A 21,152-nucleotide genomic window follows, 5' to 3' on the forward strand; every position below is an offset into this window, starting at 1 on the left:
CCATTTTACATCTTTTTGCTGTGTATATGAGTGATCAAGAGATAGCTTGTAGTCTCCAGTGTTACCACTCTGAGACCTTTAACAAGCACACTTTGTGGGGAAAAAACCCCACACAACAGAGACTCGCAAGATTGGGAAAGAACTCTTCAGGCATGTTTTGAATCTCTCTCTCTCTTAACCTCAAAACATAACACATGCAAAATTAACGAAAGGTATCTAACATCAGTCACTTTTTTCTAGGAATTTTGCTCCAGCTTTCCTGTGGTCCCAATGCCTACAAATCTGGATAATTTTAGCTCATAATGAACTTTATGACTCTTAAATCTTTTCATGAGGATTCTCTAGAGAAACAGTACCTCTGTGATGGGTTTGTAGGACAGACGATTTATTTTGATCTTAGGACACTCACATTTTAAGAGAGATTTCTTTCTTTAGCCTCTACATATGTTTCCTCCTACTCTTGATATTTTCACAACGAAAACTAATCAGCTGTGTGTTTTTTGTTTTTCGTATTTAATTTAGGCCTGTGTCTGTTAGATGCCTGTTTAATATCATGTTAATCCTTTGGGGGGAAAAATGTGATTTTGCTTACACTGAATAGCAGGGAATAACTGTCAACACTTAAGGAATAATAATTATTAATCAAGGAGGGAATGGAATTCCTTCAGAGGACTGAGACCTGGCGGTGGGTAGGAATCCTATATTTTATTCTTAGTGCTGTCACTGAACTTTTTTCTCCTCTAGTTTTTCTTGATGAATATATATTCTAATTTTTGTTACGAAAGAGTATTATTAGATCATGTTTTTTTGAGCATGAAGATTAAATTTCTAACAGGTTTTGGACACACTATCATTTCCTTTTGTGTTGCCAAGTCTATATTATACCAACATGTTACCCTAAAAGGAGTCAGTACTCTTCCTTGTGATGTTGGTTGTATAGATGTGTTCTACTTTATATGTTTATTTACAGTTGAAAATGAAATCCTATGAACCTGAGATAACGTAAGGTGCTCTAGAACCATTAAGCGCCATAGAAGATTCTATCAGTGTTCATGCTGATGTGAAGCTGAGACTGCGGATTTCACATGTATTGTGCAAGAGGTACTAGGGTGCAGTCTTGCTGAGTTTCAGTCTGATACTCGTCATTTTGGTTTGGAAAAGGTTTTTGGGTAATTGGCTGTATTTACAAACAATCATCAATGATGTTCTTGTGGTTACGCAGTCCCCAGTTCTGCAGGAGAATTTTGAGGTAATTGCCTCTAATAAGAATTCTTACTGTTGCTGTAACTTTCTAATGTCCAGGGAACCTCCCTATCTCTTGCGCTTGCAAAGAACACAGACTTCAAGTTTTTAGAGAAAGACCTGTAAGTTTCTGGAAAAATATAATTGGTAACTGGCAAGTTGTTGAGACCTTTGTTAGAGCCATGTTTTTTGTTGCTTTATGTTAAATCCTTTGTTGTTGTTGTTGTTGTTTGTTTTTTTGTTTTTGCTATTCCTCTGCTACCTTTATGATTTCTGTTTCCTGTAACTTGAGCTTTAGTTTCCATAGCTCTTCAGCCATAAGAATAACATATGTGCCATTGTAGGTTTGGCTTCCTTGACCAACTTGCAGATTCTTTTTTTATGTTGTAGTTCAAATTTCTTGCAGATGGTATATGATTTACTCTGCTTTATTTGTCCACCCAGATCAGAAGCCGTGGATCATCTGATAGACGGGCTACTGTGGTGATAGGTCCCCACCAACAGACTGAACAGCAGAATGGGGTTGGGGAGGGAAGAAATGACAGGAAATAAAACAAGGTTGCTGCTGCTTTAGCTAGGACTGTGGATTAGGCATTCCCTTAAAAAAAAGAAAAAAAAAAAGAGGGACAGGGTAAGCACCCAATATATGTACTATACCCAAAGCCAGTTCAGGTATACAGTATGTCATCTGATGATGTCCTAATTGTGATAAAAGCAGGCAAATGGAGGCAAATACTGAAAACCTCACATTATTGTAGGTATTTCCACTACTGAGATAAAATGAGGATGACATTGGAATTGTTGTTTGACAACTCAGTTGTTACGTTGTGGGCAGATTACACAAGGAGAATAAGGATAGAGGTTGTGTAATGGAGAGTGTACTAGAGGCAAGGGCCAGTGTAGTATATGAAACACAAGGGTCTAAGCACATCAGAGGCTGGTGGGATGGCCTGGACCCTTTGCTGTTTGCCAGTGGCATACTCTGCTGATCCATGATGCAATCCATAGAACATGCAGAAAGTGATCTATCTATTGGGCTGTGTTTTTACTCCCGTGTTTCATATACTTGTTGATAACAAATGAAATCTCAACTCCTTGTAGCTAAGGGGATTTATTAAATTCCTTAGAATAGGATGTTAGCTATTACAGAAGAAATATTGCAGTTGAGGTGTCCCTAGATGATCTTCTAATGTGCCCAGATGATCCTGCTGTAATAATTTCTTTCCAGTCTGTAGCTCTCTGCGCTATGACGTTTGTCCAGCCCAGGGTCCAGGGTGGGTGAGGGACAGGTATGCAGGTCTTAGTTCATTCTCTGCTCAGCAAGCCTTTTGTGGATATATGTGTTAATATGCATGTTGGGTATACTACATTCCTTAGCATGTATTGCATATATTTGATAGACTGATTTAAAGACAAATAGGTGTTTTTGTTTTCATTGTTTAGCTAATGAGGTGTAACATTGCCAGTATATTTGACATCTTCAGTGTGCTCTTTTTTTGTTTGCATCCCTGTCCTGATGTGTTCCCTTCCCTGCTATTACTGTGTTTAATTTTGTGTTAATAATTTTCTTGCCTTCCTCTATAGTCTTAACACATAAGTAGAGTGTCCAAAAATTGCTTGGTTTTGAGTATTTTTATGAAGAGAGTCATACTTGTAATATTTGATTTTTTGTACATCTCTGAGATTCCTGTTGCATATATTTGTAGTCTGTCACTTATAGTTGCTTATTATATGATACACTATTCACCGAATTCTTCCTAGTTGCTGTAAATTTGAAAAAAACATTTTCAACAACTTAGTTTGCCATTGCTGTATCATTGGTGTGAATACAACATCCACAGACATGGTAGTTCAACGTTAATTTACACTTAGGGATCTGTGGGTTGGCTGAAGTTCTGATCTTGGACTTGGCTAGATAGCTGTGTTTTGGGGTAGAGCTGCCTCATATTGCAGGTGTAGGCTGTACAGTTTCCCATTCTTCACCCTTCTTTGACGAGCAGTTTATCCAGGCATGTTCTTTTATGGAGATGGCAGAAGTGGAACAGAGTGGAAACACCCAGGTTTCTTAAAGTTTAGATTTGTAACTGTGACACTGTCACTTCTGCCTCCTATTGGGTAATGCAAATCATATGGCCAGACTTGCAGTGAATTCATTTTCTCCACCCTCAGGCTTTAGCCATCATGGATCTGTTTTCTGTCTCTATAGTTTTTCACCTTCTAGAATGTCCTACAAAGGAATCATAGATGTGTAGTTTTTTGTGTCTGGCTTATTACAGGAAAGCATAATGATTTTGAGATATAGTCATGCTATTGTACGGATCAGTCTTTGTTCCATCTTACCACCAAATAGCTTTTTGGGGGTTCATATTTACCTCAGTGCCTTATCTTCAGGAAACTTTAATTCCCACTCTTAGTTATGACTTGTATTGGGATAGAGATCCAAAAGAACTCAATTCGTAAAAAAAAGCTACAGAGTTTCATAGGTAATGTGTCAGTTAAGAGTTAGTGCTGAACTAATTTAGTGCAGAACTAAATTGCAAAGTGAAAGACTTGTAAAGGTGTTAAAGTGTCATGGAAAATAGGAGAAAACTAGAGATAAGGCTGAAGATGCTAAATTATTACAAGGAGTGAGCCAGAAAGATGCTACTGGGCAAGTTGTGTAGAAAAAAGGTGGGTTAATTTTAAAACTGTACTTCTGGTCAATTGTTAAAGTTTTAATTACTTACACTGAACTCTGGTTAAATTTTCTGCAACTTCCACAATGTGCCGATTAAAAAAAATAATCTTTTGAAATGATAGATGGTTCTCTTCAGTTCTCCCAGCCTATGAAACATACCTCTGATATGCCTGGGATGTCCTTGTGTTAAAATTGTCTGTGTGATTTTCCCCAGCCTTTCTCCTCCTTCTCAGTACCTAATGTATTTAATGCCTGGTAAATTTTCCATAAATATTTGCTTCGTAAATGTATATCAGTTTTTCTGATCATTCCTTTTCATGTTTTCCCCATGAATGTTTGGTATATATTTACAACTTCTTAGGAGTATTTTTACTAGATGTCCTACAGGTAACTTAAATCTAACTGATGCCGTTAGCTTAACCAATATACCTACTCTTTTTTTCTACATCTTTCAGGTTGGGTAACAATGTCACCAATCCTGTAGCTACTGGAATAACATGTGGCTTTGGATTCTCCCTTCTATTTCCTGGACTTATTTCAGATAATCATGATCTCTTGACATTCTGAAATCGGCCTTTTAAAGTTCTCTCTGCATAAATTTAAAGCTGCCTTGTGTCTGGGATTGGATAGTGCTGAAGGGTTTCCATTTTTCCCTTAGTTTATATTGGGACTAGAGAATGCATGTGTAGTATGTCCAGTCAATGTGTTTCTGGGCAACATTCTAATCTTAATTTTATCACTAACTTTTGATCAGTTTACTTTTCCAAAGATGGTCCATAAGAGAGAAGAATAGAATATCCTGGTGAAAGTTTTTAATAGTGCTTGACAATATTTGATTGTGAAGGTCAAAAGAATGGCTAAAAATAGGGTTTTAGAATTACTGGTGAAACTCATTTTCCCATGTTAACTTTTCTCCCCATTTATTTGAAAGCCAAGCAGGAAATAACATCTTCTAGGCAGTAGTCAACTGATACGAATGGCTAGTATTTGTCTCTAAGTTCATAAAGAATTTCCTTTGGGTAAGGTTGGCAAAAATGTAATAAAGTGACACTTTTGTTTTTCAGTTGATAGGTGCTTGAACTATATGTAACTTTATGAGGAGTATAACCTTATGTAAAATCATTTAAAAACTTATACACAAAGAAATCCTGTCCTCAGCCAGGTCATTTGTGCTTTGTTTTCTGAAGCATGAGAGTTGCTTCTCTATTATCAGCCTCATATGGGCTTAGTCTGAAATTGCTTATTTATTCATAAAATGATCTGATAAATTGTAAGAACCAAGCTTCTTGGATAACTGTCTGTCCTGCAATTCTAGAATGCATTGCATAATTCAAACAATGTAAATGTATGCAAAATGCTTAAAGTTTGATTTTCAAATGATAAATGGAATGCAGGTGTTCATTGTTTACCTAATTGTAAGATAGGCTATTTTGTTTCTACTTGAAACATTCTGAGCATGGCTCTGTAACTGCAGAGTGAGAAACCTGTGCAAGCATGCCTTTGATTTTTTTCTCTAATGTATATATTGTTCTTTGTTGGGCAAACTTCCCAGGCTGCCTTGCAAAAATAATACTATGAATGATGTTAAAGCTGGAAGGATAGATAGGTAATTGGATTATTTGTAGCCATGGACCATGACATGATTACCATAAAACAATGGATCCAAACTTCGATGTGTGTTATAAAAGTTCAAACTTGTAGAATCCTTTCCCAGAAAAATAACCGCATTATACACAGAATATTTTATTCAGAGGTTTTTCAGTCCCTCTGAGGCCTATTCATTTACCTCATGTTAACAACTTTGTTACATTCGCATATACTGTTTATGGGAATATAAATTGAAACCACCTTTATGGAAAATAATTTGAAATTAAAATGCACATACTCCAGCTTCTGGGTAAAGATAACTGACTGGACACTTAGATAATTTTGATCATTCCTGAAACCTAATTTAAAGCTACTAGAAAGCTGGGGTGCCAGGGTGGCTCAGTCAGTTAAGTGTCTGCCTTTGGCTCAGGTCATAGTGTTGGGGTCCTGGGATAGAGCCTAGTGTCAGGTTCCCTGAAGTTTCTCCCTCTCCTGCCCCCCAACCCCGTGGTTGCTCACTCACAAATAAATAAAATCTTTAAAATAAAAAAATAACGCTACTAGAAAGTGATTAAAAATATAGACCCACAGAATAAGGAGAATAAGGGGACAATGGTAAACAAATAGCTAGAAAGCAGGTGAATTAGTAAGTAACTGGCACATTAAATCTGAGAAGGCTCAATTAGAAGAGTGGTAGGGAAAGCTAGGAATTAAAATTATCTACAATAGAGTTCCCCAAAAGTTGAGGGCCTGGCAGCACCTTTAGAACTGAGTGAAGGGGGTACAAAATATGAAGGGTTCACTGGAAACTACTTAAGAAGCAGTTTGGTGTATAACTCACCATCTCCTCTCCATGACCTACTCCCTACCCCCAAACAAAGGAAGGTGAGGGGTGAAATATTTCCTATGTCTGGGGAAAACTTTGGGTATAGCTGATGGAATGAGTGCCTTGCCTAAAAGTGACTCACAGACCACGTGTTTACTAGTGGCTGAATGGGGAAAGCCATGGCCCCTTATCCCACTCAGCAGCTGGTATCTTGGTGACTTTGCTTTCCCTCTTGGCTGAAAATTGGAAGAGTTTTGTTTGGAGAATCTGTCCAGTCTAAAAATAAAGACCTGAAAATGCTAACTTCAGAGGTTCCCCTGTAAGCATCTTAACCCCCATCACACTATGGTGAAGCTTACTGTTCATAAACTACAACTCTGCCCCCATTGGTTAATAGCTTTTGAATCTTCCACTCTTAGAGGCTGACAAGTATTACTGGGCCATCTAAAGAATGCACTTCCTGTGGAAGATAGAGACTGAAACAGGGAAGAGTAACACGGAGGATGCAGCAAATAGGCTGGGAAAGAGAAAGGTTTTAAAAGTTAATGTCATTACAAAGATCAAGTTATTGTAAACAGGAAACAAGTTCACAGTGGTAAAAAAAAAAACAAAAACAACATTTAGAGAATAAAAGATCTGGGATAAAAGCAAATCTGAGAAATGCTTTCCCAAAGGACAAAAGGATGAAATACAGGAAAGAAGAGAAAATTAGAAGTACAATCAAAGAGAGCCAATACTCAATAACAAAAATTGTCAAAAAAGAGAAAATAAAGGGGAGGAAATGACAAAGAAATGAGTCAGTAAAAAGCGATTTAAAAACTTAACTCTTGGGGCGCCTGGGTGGCTCAGTCGTTGAGCATCTGCCTTCAGCTCAGGGTGTGATCCCGGCGTTATGGGATCGAGCCCCACATCGGGCTCCTCTGCTGGAAGCCTGCTTCTTCCTCTCGCACTCCCCCTGCTTGTGTTCCCTCTCTCACTGGCTGTCGCTCTCTCTGTCAAATAAAAAATAAAATCTTAAAAAAAAAAAAAACATAACTCTTAGGCTCCCTTTCTCAGAAAGCTATTAGAGGATTTGTTCCGTAAAAATGATGTGATCATTCAAGAAAGATTACATGGGATACAGAAGAGAATGGATGCATGACAGCAGAGAGATGTAGATTATCCCCACAACGATGGTATAGGGCGATTTTAGAATGATAGTTGTGTAACTGGACAGAAAGCTCTGAAGACTCCAAGGGTGATTACTTCAGGAATATAAAATTGGTGAAGTGCCTTGTGTCTAAACATCTGGAGAGTAGAACTAAACAAATACCTCAGTATTAGCTGTTGAATGAGTCCTAAGTATATAGAAAACTAAACACTTAGTTTAGAAGATAAGTTCTAATTCCAGGGAAGACAAAGTCTTGTGAAAGAAAGGAATTCTAATCTATGACTTAGCTGGGAGGAATGCTTACATAGTGATGTAAACACTCAATACTGGTTTAACCAAAATTATGACGTTGAAGGGATGGGGAACAGTAAGTATTAGTGTGTATTGTGGTGAGGTTGGAAGGAGGGGGGACAAAATTAATTCTTCAACAGATGGCCAAAATTTCAGAAGATGAAGAGTATGTTCACAAGTATGTTCAGAGATAGGTTGTGGTAAGTAGGTTAGTTGACTCCAGTTTTTCAGTCCTCTGACACTGTTCTACTCATGTGCCCTTGCCATGTCCTCTTGGTGAATGAAGTATATTTCTCTGGTTGGTGATTCTGGATTGGGCCTTCTAACTTGCTTTGGGATTTTTCACAGACATGATTAGGCAGAGGCTTAAATGTGATTTGCTGTTGGACTTCCCCTCCTGTGGTTCTAGTATTGCCATTAGGCGTACACTGGTTGGTTGCAGCCCCTCCAGTTTGTCTTGCAGAGGGTGACCAGTAGGTCAGAGCTGCTACAGCCAACTCAGCACTGCAGCTAGAAGTGCAGTTGTCGCAGCTAACCCACAGCTGTGTGAGGGAGATGGAAGCTTATTACTACATGCCACCGAGATCTTATCTTTGTTCTCCTGCAATTGTTGACTGTTAAACATGGAAATGAATAATAATCAGTTGAAAGAAGGAGAAATAATTGCATCTGGAGATGACACATTACGGTGAAGTGGACGAGGTGAACTATTTTACAATGAATCTTGTAGGGATATTTGGTTCTTCAAACCATGTACACTTAAAACTGATAAAAGTAAAATTGAAAAGGGAATCAAAAATAATAGTCGGAGTTCATAAAGGAGATCTAGTGGATAGATAATGGATGGAGGCACCTAGGATGCTACTAATAAGTTTTTAATGCCTTCAGTTGTACTTCCCTGATTTTTTTTTTAAGGACAGTCTAAGAAACTGGAGGTTTCCAACCAAGATCAAATGGTAGTTTTATGGTGTTGGATGCCTCAGTGAGTTAAAAGGGCAAGTTTAATGTGCAAAGAGAGTAAGAGAAATGATAGATTGAGGTTCTGATCAGAGATTTGTGTTGTAGAAATTAAAAATGTCAGAAGAACCAAAGATAGAGGTGGATAGGTATGGGGGACTGGCAAAATGGATGAGGGGGAATGGGAGGCACAGGCTTCTAGTTACACAATGTGTAAGTCACTAGGATGAAAGGTACAGCATAGGGAATATAGTCAGTGGTATTGGAATAGTGTCCTGTGGGGACAGATGGTAGCTCCGCTTGTGATGAGCAGAGCATAATGTATAGATCTGTCAAATCACTGTCGTGTGCTTGAAACTAATGTAACATTTTGTGTCTGCCCTACTTGAATTAAAAAAGAAAAAACAAAAACAATTGAAATAAAGGAGCAGGTAAGGGAAAAGGGACAAAATAAAAGCAAGTTTGCAGGGTTGAATCGGTAGGGGGAGCAGAGAGCAAATTCCAGGCTAGTTACCCTCACACCCTGGGAGGAGCCGCAGCCTCCCAGCAGCTGGCCAGGTCACTGTCACTGTGACCTTGGGCAGCGAGGCGGGGACCCACCAGCTGCTGTTGCCGCCCCTGGTCAGCACTGCCCACAGGAAGGCTGGCAGCTCGGGCTGTGGTGCGGAGAGTGCCGGCGTCTGGCAGCAGGGACAACAAAGTGATCCCAATGAAGGTTTGGGAAACAGTAAAATGGTTCGGTGTAAGGAACAGATACAGTTTCATCAGGAAGGACACCAAGGAAGATGTGTTTGTGCACCAAACTGCCATCAAGAAGAACCTGGGAAGTACCTTCGCAGGGTAGGAGATGGAGAGATGGTGGAGTTGGATAATGGTGAAGCAGAAAACGGTGCAGAGGCAGCAAATGGGACAGGCTCTGGTGGAGCTCCGGTGCAAGGCAGAAAGTATGCAGCAGACTGGAACCGTTAGAGACTCTATCCATGTGGCAGTGGTCGGCCACACAGTTACCAGCGGAATTACCAGAAGAGTGAAAGCCGGGGGCAGAACGAGGGATAGGAGAATGCTCCCGAACGCGGGGGCCTCCCACAGTGCAGGTTCTATCACCCTACTACCGGCGGAGACCCTATGGGTGCCCACGCCTCTGTATTCCGGCCCTGTTGAGCAGGGAGAAGTGATGGAAGGTGCTCACAACCAGGGTGCGGGAGAACAAGATTGACCACTGAGACAGAATGTGTATCGGGGTTATAGACCAAGATTCCACAGGGGGCTTCTCACCAAACAACCTGGAGAGGATAGCAACGAAGAACGTAAGGAAAATCAAGGAGGTGAGACCCGTGGTGAGCAGCCACCTCAGTGTCCATACTGCTGCAACTTCAGTTACGATGCAGAGGCCCAGAAAACCCTAAACCACGAGATGGCAAAGAGACAAACGCAACCCATCAGCAGCTGAGAATAAGGTCCTGAGGCTGAGCAGGGCCGGGCTGAGTAAATGCAGGCTTTTACCATCTCTACCATCATCAGGTTAGTCATCCAACACGAAGGAATGAAGACGAAATTCCAGCAATGAGAAATAAACAAAAGATCAGAGCTGAAGACCTTAAGTCCTTGCTTTTTGCCCATTGACCAGATATATGGAACTATCTGTATTATCTCTACAGCGTGGGATTTTTATTATTTTTACCTAGAGATGTCTCTTTTTTGTAATGATAAAGGTGTTTAAAGAGAAAAAAATGCCTCATTTTTCTCAATACCTCTTTATAAAGGTTTTTAAATAGTTTCATATCTGGTCAAGTTAGGATTTTTAAGAACCTCATTTTTAATTTGTAATAAAAGATGGTAGCCTTTGTTTTAAATTTTTAAGTCAATAAACGACAAGCATCTGTTAAAGTTTTTCAATAATCGTCAAAAACCCCAAGTTTCTAGGATTGATTATAGTAAGTAGTTCAGGTGAAGATAAAAGGTCAAGGAAGCTTCTAGAGGATCTGAAAGTTTTTGTGTATAAACTTGGAATTCAGCCAGTGTAATGTCAATAGTTAGAATAAAAAGGAAGTCTGATCCATGTGCATAAAACTGCAGAGCCTGTGAAGTAGTGAGAGATGATAGTACTATGAAGACTAGAAGATTTTGCCAGATGGCATAAATTCTGGAAGGATAGGACTTTTTCATGGAAGAACAGTGGGGATATGGAATGCTGACTCTGACTTCAAGCCCTGTCAGTAGGTGGTGGTTGGGAAAGGCAGTAGGTACCGCTTGAGAATGATGTCAAGCAATTAGTGTATCTTCAGATGTAGGAGGTGAAGAACCTGTTAGGTCATAAGTTGGAGTGTACTGCAGCATAGCAGAATGGTATAGTAGAAAGGGTAGAGGAGGAGAGTAACTATGGGGTGAAGATCCATGAAGAAAGACTGAAAAATGTGGGACAGCTATTACTTTGGCATTAGTCATAAAACTTTACTACTACACACTGGAAAAAAACAGTAAAGGAATATGTAAGTAACAGAAAGCTTCAACTATGTGTGATTTACAGAGTACTTTAAAATGGGCAGAGAAAATCCATTACTCTGATGGTCACATATGAGAATTCATAATAGTTAAACACTTTTTTTTTGTATCTTTATTCTTCCAATTACAATCCTATTTGTTCTCATTTTTCTTGATGGAAACTGGTGTAAAGGAAAGCAGAAGGAAAAGATCAGTACACATGTTCAGAGCTACTCCAATATTGGTACAGAAGAAATAGAACTTTACATAAACATTAGACGTTATCAAAAAGCTTCTGGCTACGTGTTAAATCCCGATTTGTATAGTTATCTAAATTCATAACCAGTATCCAGCCTTTATCAAGGAATGGCCATAAACTAGACACTAAACCAGACACCTCACGTGTCTGTTCCTTTTAATAATTCTCATTCTCCATTTCTTAAAATGGAACAAACAGGAACAGATGACTTAAATACCTTCTTCACAACTTGTCATGTGGAAAGATCATAGCTGGGATCCAACTGACTCCAGTTGACCTCACTGTCCATGCTCTTGAACACTTGGCAATAGGGCTCACATTCATGAGAGTATACATATACTTCCATCAATTCAGCAAACCCATTTAAGGAATTGTTATACATTTTAATATACAGTTTGCAAATTTCTTCAAATTGTTAAAAGAAATTGAAAATACCTTTTATTTACTATGATGCCAGAGTTCATGTTTTGTAATAGAGTAATACACATAAACTGTTATTTTCAAATTCAGTGTTTAGATTTTTAAATGTTCTGTAACTTAATTATCAGAATATTAGATTGGTTTGTTGAAAGTATGAAATATATTGTTTTTTGTTTTGTTTTAAAGATTTTATTTATTTGACAGAGACACAGAGAGGAGAAGGGAACACAGGCAGGGGGAGTGGGAGAGGGAGAAGCAGGCTTCCCACTGAGCAGGGAGCCTGATGCAGGGCTTGATCCCAGGACCCTGGTAGCCGAAGGCAGATGCTTAATGACTGAGCCACCCAGGCACCCCGAAATATATGTGTTTTGAAACAAAATCCTTAACTCAGAAACATCTGTTTCTTGGGAATACTCACGTTTCATATAACATTATACTGTATAAATGTTACATGATTTTTTTCAGTATGATACACAAGGACAGTGTACATGTAGTAAGGGTAAAAAGAAAGCCTGTGTGTCAACTCTGTCCCTTGGTCTTCCTTCTTAGAGGCAGTTTGTCCTGAGACCTTCCAAAGAGATTCTCTTCATTATTAAACTACGTCTGCGCATTTCTTTCCATTTGTAGGCCCCTTCCTGAGGAGGCACAGGGCCTTCTCTTACTTGGTTTCTCATTCTGCCTTGTGCATAGCAATCATCTTGAGACTCTGCTTCACTACTGTGTTAGGATATCCTGCTTTCTATATCCTAGGTCTTCAGTTGACCCATTATACTCTCCAATTTTATGGAGCACCATGGCCTGAGAAAGAGTGCATGGGGAAAACTTCTGCTTTCCTATGCCTGTAAAGAGCTTAGAAACTGTCACTCCTTTCTAAAAACAACTGACAAGTTGAGCAAATTGAAAAATCAGCAATTCTTTTTTAGAGCCATCAGAAGTGAGGCCACAGGGCAAACTGCTGTCTTCACAGACACAAGTGAAATTTAAAATATTTTGAACTAAACACAAATGAAAACACTTATTTTTAAATACAGCAGAAGCAGTCCTTAAAGGGAAATACATGGTGTTGAATGTACATGGTAGAAAAGAAACAACATCCAACTGAAAATCTAAAACTGCATACTCGGGAATTAGGAAAACAGCAAATATATTCCAGAGTAAGCAGAGAAAGATGGTAAAAACTAGAGCAGGGATGAATGAAATGGAAAACTAAGAAAACAATCAAACCAAAAAGCTGACTTTTTGAAAAAATTAGTAGAGTAACTACACCACACAAAGAAGAGCATACTCAAATTACTAACCCAGACGGGAAATAGGAGACATCTTCATAGAACTGATAGAAATAGGAATAATATGAACAACCCTGTCCTCAAAGTCGATACCCTAGATGAAATGGAATGATGACGTGAGAGAAACAATCCACCAGTTCACATGAGAATAGACAAACTGAGTAGGCTTATGTCTATGAAAGAAATAGAATCAATTTCCTAAAATAGCCTGAAATCCAGATGCACTCACTTGTAAAATCGAACAGATGTTTAAAGAAGAAATTATTTCAATTCTCTATATTCTCTCATAGAAGATGGAAGCAGAAGGAGGGATTGCTAACTCATTCTGATGCCAGCCTAATAGTATAAGTGGATAAAGACATGATAAAACAGCCCATTGTCATGAACATAAATGTAAAAATCCTCAACAAAACATCAGCAAGTAGAATTGAAGAATGCATGTAAAGAATTAAAGACTTCAGCCCAGTGAGCTTTATCCCAGGTATTCAAAGCTAGTTCATCTATAAAAAATCAGCTACGGTACATCACATCTGCAGGCTGAGGAAGAAAAAAAATATTACAATATATGCAAGAAAAGTATTTGACAAAATCAAGCAGCTATTCATAGTAAAATATTAGCAAACTAGAATAGAGGGAGCACTTCCTCAATTTGATAAAGATTAGGTACAAAAAACCTACAGCCAACATCATACTTTTTTCTTTTTTAAAGATTTATTTTAGAGAGAGTGGGCACGCGAGTGGGGTGAGAGAGGGAGACAAGTAGACTTCCTGCTGAGTGGGGAGCCCAATGCGGGGCCCAAATCCGAGATCATGAGCTGAGCTGAAGTCGAGTCAGATGCTCAACAAACTGAGCCACCCGGGCACCCCTGCTAACACCATACTTAATGATAAACTCGAAGCTTTTCCACTGAGATCAGCAACGAGGCAAAAACGAACTCTCATGATTCCTTTTTAACATTGTACTAGAATTCTTAGTTAATAAGAAAAGGAAATAAGTACTCTGGGAAAGGCAAAATAAAACGTTCTTTGCAGATGACATAATTGTCTTTGAAGAAAATCACTAAGAATTAAACTGGAAATAAGCTATTGTAGTAAAGTTGTGTAATTCAAGGTTAATGAACAACAGTGTATCACTTTCTTATGTAATAGCAACGAACAGGTGAAACTTGAAATTAAATGCATCATTTGCATTTAGTGCCCCACAAATAAAATACTTAAAAATCTGCCCAAGTATATATTAGATCCATAGGAGGAAAACTACAAAACTCTAAGCAAAATTAAAGAACTGAATAAATTGATATCTATTCCGTGTTCATGAATAGGAGGACTTAATACTACCCAGATGTCATTTCTTTCAATGTGGTCTATAGACTCAAAACAATCCCAGTGAAAAACCCAGCAAGTTTTGTGTAGATGTAAACTGATTTTAGAGCTTATATGGAGAGGCAAAAGATGCAGAACAGCCAGCGCAGTATTGAAGGATAAAGTTGGAGGACTGACACTACTCAAGTTCATGACTTACTGGAAAGCTACAGTAATCAGGACTGTCTAGTAGGTGGAAGAATACACAAACTTATATCTTTTACAAAAATTCTGAAGGGATTATAGACCTGAGTGTAAAGGAAAAAACCAGAAAACTCCTAGGAGAGAGGATAAAACTTAGTTGACCTTGGGTATGGTGATACCTTTCTAGATTAAATGCCAAAGGCACGATCTACAAAAGAATTGATAAGCTGGACTTCATTAAAATTAAAAACTCGTGTTCTGCCAAGGTCACCCTAAAAAACAAATGACAAGCCAAGCCAAGCGGGGAGAGAATATACCTATAAAAGACACATGTGATAAAGTAGTTTTATCCAAAACATATTAAAACTATCAAAACTCAACAAGAAAAAGAAAAACTCAATAAGAGGGTAAAAAACCTCAATTGGTAGCTCACCAAAGAAGATATACAGATGGCAAATAAGTATGGTTGCTCCACACCCCCATGTTGTTATGTAAATGCAAATTAAAGCAATGAGCTTTCACTACTCATCTATCCAAATGGCCAAAATTTAGAATGCCATCACCTAATGCTTGTGAGAATATGGAGTAACAGGAATTCTCATTCATTGCTAGTGAGAGTGCAGGACAGCACATTCACTTGGGAAGACCATTTGACAGTTTTCTTATAAAACTAAACATATTCCTACCATATGATCCAGTAATTGTACTTCTTCGTATTTACTCAAATGAATTGAAATCTTAGGTTTACACAAAAATCTACATGTGAGTGTTTATACCAGCTTTTTTCATAATTGCCAAAACCAGAAAGCAACCAAGATGTTCCTCAGTAGGTGAATGTATATACATAAACTGGTACATCCAGCAAATGGAATGTTATCTGGGGCAAAAAATGACCTATGAAGACGTGAAAGACATAGAGGAAATTGAAATGCATGTCATTATGTGGGGGGAAAAAGCCAGTCTGAGGAGTGCAGAGAATTTTAAATGTGGTGAAAGTACTCTTTAGGAGACCAAAATGATGGATGTACATTGTTATACATTTGTGCCAACTCATAAAATGTAGAAACACTGAGGGAATCCTAGTGTAAACTGTGGACTTGGGGTGATGATGATGTGTTGGTGTAGGGTCACTGATTTTAACAAATGTACCACTCTGGTGTAGAGCTTTGGTAGTGGGGGAAGCTAAGAGTATGTGGGGGTAGGGGACATGTGGGAAACACCTGGACTTCCTCTTCAACTTTGCTGGGAACCTAGAACTGCTCTAAAAAGCAAAGCCTATGAAGCTTGGAATGAAAATAGTGCATAGGAACTAAAATTTTGTTGAGATCTTCAGTGTTCGTAGAAATCCATATTCTATCCTCAGGTGATAAAATAAGTTTTCTTGAAGTCTAGTTTTATATTGATGATGATTATTTTCAAAATTATGGAGAAAATGTTCCATTGTTTTTCTAATTTTCATTATTGCTATTATGTCTCAACCAATTTGGGTTCCTGCTTTTTAGGAGACCTTTTGTTGTTGCTGTTAATTGGGTTTGGTGTATTATCATCCATTAGCTTCTACATTCTTTGAGACTTTTTAATTTGGAAACTCATGTTCTTAATTATTTTTTTATTTTATTTTATTTTTTAAAAGATTTTATTTATTTATTTGACAGAGATAGAAACAGCCAGTGAGAGAGGGAACACAAGCAGGGGGAGTGGGAGAGAAAGAAGCAGGCTCATAGCGGAAGAGCCTGATGTGGGGCTCGATCCCATAATGCCGGGATCACGCCCTGAGCCGAAGGCAGACTTTTAACCGCTGTGCCACCCAGGCGCCCCAATTATTTTTTTTTTTAAATACTTGGTTCTTTCTCCTACTCTTTTTCTTTTTTTCTAGTTTTTCTTTTTCTTTCTTTCTTTTCTTTCTTTCTTTCTTTCTAACACATTGGGCTTTGTGGTCATTTTTTTTTTTTTTTTTTTTTCTGTATTTTCCACCCTTTTAATTAACATCCTATTTTATGAGTGTAAACACTTTCTCATTTATCATGCTGAAGTCTTTTTTTAACTGCGGAGTTCCTCCAAAAGATTTTATTTTTTGCCTTTTTGACCTTACATTTCATGTTAGTCTTGGGTTTCAGTTAAATCTGGGTTTTCTGGTCTTGTTTATGTGTTGGAGACTGATTGGAGTTGGTGGGTTGTGTAGGTGGAGCTTTTTGACTTTGACTTTGAGATGGACTGTATTTGGGGATCTCTGACAAAAGTATCCTTAGAGCTTCTGCCTGGGAGGATTATTGCTTGGCATTCTTTTGGGCTTCAAGTTTAAGGGGGCAGGGGGCTCTTAGCATCAGTATGTGGATGTTATGTTATCTGTGATATTATTATGATCCCCATGCTGATTGCCATGATAAAGATAAAAATTTTCAGCAATTACACACTGATTAACTTTCTTGATATAAAATCTGTTGTCCTAGTTGTTTCCTATTTGTTCCATATGTTCTGTTTTTCTCTATGTCTGCCTGCCTCTGTGTTAATTTCTCATTTTTTAATGATTCTATCTTACCGATTTATTTTTAACTTAAGAACATTTAGTGTATGCCTTGAGTGTAGAATGTACATGTAGTCACAGTCTCCTTCAAATAGTAATATGCTATTCATTAGCCCATAGTCATAGGTTACTGAAGGGAAGCCTGTAAGGGTGTAAACACTCCTATTGAGTATGTGACTTCCGGAGGTTCTGTATTCTCGTAGTTACCTTCACTCAGTACTTAGCAATGTGTTGAAATTCTCTATTTATTCCTTCTTACCTGCTTGTATGGCATCTGCTATCTCTTGTTCTTGTGCTGTATCGTAGGTGAGCTGGTGATGGCATCCTCTCTGTCCTTGGGGGAGGCATGCCTTTTCTTAGATTTAAGGCTACTTGGTCATCTTGTGACCTCACCTATGGTGGGTTCAAGAAAAAGTTAGGGTTTTGTAGTTTATATGATTTTTCTTCAGGAAGGAACATTACTTTTTCCAGTTTTCCATCTCTTACACAAAAGTAGTAGTCATCATCAGTGTTACTGAGAAAGGTAGAAATTCAGAATTTAGTAGGTTATTAAGCATGTATTTTTTTGACCTTACTGCAAAAATAAAATTTTTATTGTAGAAATTACCAAACCCCCCCCTAAATAGTTGTAATAGTAGTCTATACGATGAATGACAAATTCAGGCTACTCTTTCTGCCAAGATTGCTCAGCCTCGGTTTTTGGAATGTATTTCATATATCCCTGACCCAGAACTTTCTGTGTTTCCCATTGATTCTAGTGACTGGTATCCTAAAGACTTCATACAGTTTGTGGGCTGCTGCCATCTTGGCTGGTACAACATGTGACTGGCAGGAGTAGAGCATCAAGTAATTCTCTTTTCACCACCTAACACAGGAGGAAATACCTGTCCTGTGGTCTCCTCTCAACATGTATTTTGTGAGCACTTTTAAGGCTTTCCACAAATGTGTTCAGTATCTTGCCTCTGAAAAGAGTCAGGAAGAGGGTTATCGCTGGTCATCGTTGGGAGTTGACCATGTGTTAAAGAGAGCATTCTGTTGACTGTATGTAGATCTCACATACTGCTAAACGAGTCTGTACAGATGTTGGAAGTGCAAAGAAGAGGCTTAGCATTTGTCTTACTTAAATATAACTCATGTTGATAATACTTTTTTAAAAATTACACTAAGAAATATGTGATGTTAAGTAGTGTATCAGAATAGAAGATTTATGCTGAGATACCATTCTGGTCAATTTGAGACTATGTACATTTGGTGGTTCTATTTTCTTCTCCATTACCTTAACAAACCGTTAAAGTTAGAATTTTTGGAAACTCTAGTACAGCGAAGCTGCCCTGGCAATAGGTGCTAAATGGCATACTGATATTTGTGGCCTTCCTGCAGTCTTCCTTACTTGGGTATGTTTGTTCTAAAACATAAATCTGTCAGATGTCTAAAACTTCTATGTTTGTATGCCACCTTTTGCCCTAAAGGTATACCTCTTTCCAGTTTTATTCAGGCTTTAGAATGAGATCAGAGATAATTTCCTTTGAAATTTCTCTCCAGTGCCTTCACACAGAATTAAATATTTTATCTCCTGGTCTACTTGTAGATATTCTTCTAGTGTTGCATTTATCATAGTCTTTCCAAAATATTTGTTATAGATCAGCTTCCTCTTTAAGATTTGAGTCCTTGGGGCACCTGGGTGGCTCAGTCAGTTAAGTGACTGCCTTTGGCTCAGGTCGTGATCTCAGGGTCCTGGGATCGAGCTGAGCTTTGCATTGGGCTCCCTGCTCAGCAGAGTCTACTTCTCCCTCTGCCCATCCCCAGTGCTTGTGATCTCTCTCTTTCGAATAAATAAAATCTTAAAAAAAAAAAGATAGAAAAAAAAAATTTGACTTCCTTGGGTACCTAATACACATCTCATTTATCTTTAAATGCTGCTCCTTAATATAAAGCTTGGACGTGATCAGCACACAGTATTGTTCAGCTGAATTATACTGGTCATTTTAATGGTTTTGCTTAAAATGCTTAAAAAATGTTGCTTGTACTTTATTCAGTCTATGAGAGGCCTTTCCTTTTTTTTTTTTTTTGGTTATTTATTTGAGAGAGAGAGAGAGAATGCACACAAGCGGGGAGAGGGCCACGGGGAGAGAATCTCAAGCTGACTCCCAGCTGAGTATGGAGCCCAATGTGGGGCTCGATTTCATGACCCTGAGATTATGACCTGAGCCAAAACCAAGAGCGGGATGCTAAACTGACTGAGTCACCCACGTGCCCCAGGCCTTTCCATTTTTGTCTAATAATGGAATACTGAACTGTTTTCATATTCAGAATCAAAATATAAATTTTTAAGACATGATGTATTGACATGTAAAATATTAAAATGAACAAAAGCAGTGACTTGGAAATATCTTACTATAAATATAGTATAGGCGTTGGAGTTCAATGGATACATATATTTGTTAGATAAAATCTTTTTTTTTAATTTTACAATTTTTATTACAAGGCAACATCTTGACAAACTAAGAATGCATGGGGGAACTTTGTCTCCTTTACCAAAGACTCCTGTGTTTGGAAGACAAGACACCTGACATTCAATCTTTAAAATCCTTTGCTTCTCATGTCCACAATAGCTAAATTGTGGAAGGAGCCGAGATGCCCTTCAACAGATGACTGGATTAAGAAGTTGTGGTCCATATATACGATGGAATATTACTCAGCTATCAGAAAGAACGAGTTCTCAACATTTGCTACAACATGGACAGCACTGGAGGAGATAATGCTAAGTGAAATAAGTCAAGCAGAGAAAGACAACTATCATATGATTTCTCTCATCTATGGAACATAAGAACTAGGATGATCGGTAGGGGAAGAAAGGGATAAAGAAAGGGGGGGTAATCAGAAGGGGGAATGAAACATGAGAGACTATGGACTATGAGAAACAAACTGAGGACTTCAGAGGGGAGGGGGGTGGGGGAATGGGATAGACCGGTGATGGGTAGTAAGGAGGGCACGTATTGCATGGTGCACTGGGTGTTATACACAACTAATGAATCATCGAGCCTTACATCGGAAACCGGGGATGTACTGTATGGTGACTAACATAATATAATAAAAAATCATTAAAAAAAAAAATAAAAAAAAAAAAAGGAAAATGCTATTTTATTCTTAAAAAAAAATAAAATAAAATCCTTTGCTTCTCAGCTTCTTCATCAATCAAATGGGGATATTTTCTTCTTTTCTTAAGGAGATTTTTCTTTTAATAATAATTTTTTATTATGTTAGTCACCATACAGTACATTCTTAGTTTTTGATGTAGTGTTCCATGATTCATTATTTGCGTATAACACCCAGTGCTCCATGCAATATGTGCCCTCCTTAATACCCATCTCTGGCCTGTCCCAGTCCCCCACTCCTCTCCCCTCTGAAGCCCTCAGTTTGTTTCCCAGAGTCCATAGTCTCTCGTGGTTCGTTCCCCCTTCTGTTTACCCCCCCCTTCATTCTTCCCTTCCTTCTCCTACCAATCTTCCTCCTATTTCTTATGTTCCATAAATGAGTGAAACCATATGATAATTGTCTTTTTCCGCTTGACTTCTTTCACTTAGCATAATCTCCTCCAGTCCCATCCATGTTGCTGCAAATGTTGGGTAATTGTTCTTTCTGATGGCTGAGTAATATTCCATTGTGTATATGGACCACATCTTCTTTATCCAGTCATCTGTTGAAGGGCATATCGGCTCCATTCATGTATTAGCTATTGTGGACAATGCTGCTATGAACATTGGAGTGCATATGGCCCTTCTCTTCACTACATTCATATCGTTGGGGTAAATACTGGTTCAATGGCTGGTTCATAGGGTAGCTCTATTTTTAACTTTTTGTGGAACCTCCATACAGTTTTCCAGAGTGCCTGCACCAACTTGGCTGGTTCATAGGGTAGCTCTATTTTTAACTTTTTGTGGAACCT

At 38.4% G+C, this 21,152-nt stretch overlaps 1 protein-coding gene and 1 pseudogene across 1 annotated transcript in view; both read left to right on the forward strand.

Annotated features, from left to right (window-relative positions):
- Positions 1-21,152, forward strand: part of CRPPA (CDP-L-ribitol pyrophosphorylase A) — a 190,730-nt gene that overhangs the window by 94,250 nt on the left and 75,328 nt on the right. The gene's annotated exons all lie outside the window — the stretch shown is intronic.
- LOC121105879 lies at positions 8,898-10,194 on the forward strand (annotated as a pseudogene).

Source organism: Ursus maritimus, unplaced genomic scaffold (assembly GCF_017311325.1).
Source record: "Ursus maritimus isolate PB19 unplaced genomic scaffold, ASM1731132v1 scaffold_3, whole genome shotgun sequence".
Lineage (NCBI taxonomy): Eukaryota > Metazoa > Chordata > Mammalia > Carnivora > Ursidae > Ursus > Ursus maritimus.